Source organism: Grammomys surdaster, unplaced genomic scaffold, assembly GCF_004785775.1.
Source record: "Grammomys surdaster isolate TR1022 unplaced genomic scaffold, NIH_TR_1.0 125284, whole genome shotgun sequence".
Lineage (NCBI taxonomy): Eukaryota > Metazoa > Chordata > Mammalia > Rodentia > Muridae > Grammomys > Grammomys surdaster.
In genome coordinates, this window is record NW_021620163.1 from 493,706 (window position 1) to 495,468 (window position 1,763).

The 1,763-nt window shown below is 35.6% G+C and overlaps 1 pseudogene; it reads right to left on the reverse strand.

Moving 5' to 3' along the window:
* Nucleotides 1–476: 476 nt before the first annotated feature.
* On the reverse strand, nt 477–1,388 carry LOC114637429 (annotated as a pseudogene).
* Nucleotides 1,389–1,763: the final 375 nt, after the last annotated feature.

A 1,763-nucleotide genomic window follows, 5' to 3' on the forward strand; every position in this document is an offset into this window, starting at 1 on the left:
GTCTACCCTCTCATTTCTAGTACTCATGGAGTGCTAATAAAGTAACCTATTCCAGGTTTAAAATGTTCATATCTTATACATACATAAACAATTATTAAATCTCTATCTATATATGAGGCATGAAATAATTTCTAGCTTTTAAGTTTATATTGCTTTTATTTATTTGCATATTTGTATTTATGTATATATGCACAAAATGACATGTCACAGTAGGTGAAGACACAATTACGAGAGGTTATTCTCTCCTTTAACTATGTGGGATTCAGGGATTATACTCACCTCACTCAAGTCATGAGGCTTGTGGAAAATACATTTACTCCTTATTTCCCTGACCCTAGGTTATTATTTATACACTCATATATAGATACCATGATTATATACTCTCAGAAATACTCTGGTTTTCCTGTCTATGTATCGAAATTAACCTCTTAAGAAGCCATATTTTAGAATCCTCATATATTCTTTACCAATGACAGTCATACTTTACCACACCACAACTTTTTCATAGCGTTCTTCACTTCTGAATTCCTCAGAGTATAGATAAGAGGGTTTAGCAAAGGTGTTCCTATTGTATAAAACACAGACACCATCTTGTCTATTGGTAAAGTGATTACTGGCCATGTGTATATAAATATACAGGGACCAAAAAATATGACCACCACAATGAAATGAGAAGTGCATGTAGACAAGGCCTTTCATTTTCCTTCTGCACTGTGGTTTCTCAGAGAGTATAGGATAACAATATAGGAGATAAGAAGTACTATGAAACTTACCATGCATATGGCACCACTATTAGACATAACTAACAAATTTATCACATAGGTATCCATGCAGGCAAGTTTCATCAAGGGCTGCAAATCGCAGAAATAGTGATCAATCACATTTGGGCCACAGAACAGTAATCTCAAGGCCAAGAAAATCTGTGCTGAAGAGTGAATACAAGATCCTACCCAGGCAAGAATCACTAATGTACCACAGATATGCTGGCTCATTATAGTTGTATATCTTAGAGGCTTGCAGATTGCTACATAGCGGTCAAAGGCCATGAGGATAAGCACAAAGATCTCCATGCACCCAAAGAAGTGAGCTGTAAAGACCTGAGTCATACATTCATTGTAGGTAATAATTTTTTGAGGGGAGAGAGACTCTACAATCAATCTAGGTGCTGTAGTCGTAGAAAAACAAGCATCAGCAAAAGACAAATAGAAGAGGAAAAAGTACATGGGACTCCCAAGTGTCTGACTCATCTTAATGGTTACCATGATGATAAAATTTCCTAGCAATGTCATAAGGTAAAGAACCAAGAAGACTCCAAATATTGCCTTCTGTTTTTCTGGATCCTGAGTCAACCCCAACAGAATGAATTCAGTTACACTGTTGTTGTGCATCCTATCAGTGGTTGTATTAGGTAGGAGTGGCTGAAAAATGTTTAACCTGCAAAGAAATGACATATTGAGATCAATATCCAGATGTTAAAATTCCTTGGATCTACCATATGGTGATAGTCTCATGGGCTTTTGAAATTCCTGAAGAATATTTTAAATTTTCAATATACATACCTATGTCTCAATGAAATTTCCATTAACTAGAAGCTTACTTGATTGGGTCAAATCTTTTGAGTTTGAGGACTGAACAATATGAATGTTGTTCAAGTACCTTGATTCTTGTTGATATTTCAAACTGTAGACTTTATTCTTTCTTTGAAAAAGTAGTATGTTAGGGGAAGGACTAAAGGAGCTGAAGGTGTTTGCAACCCTGTACTA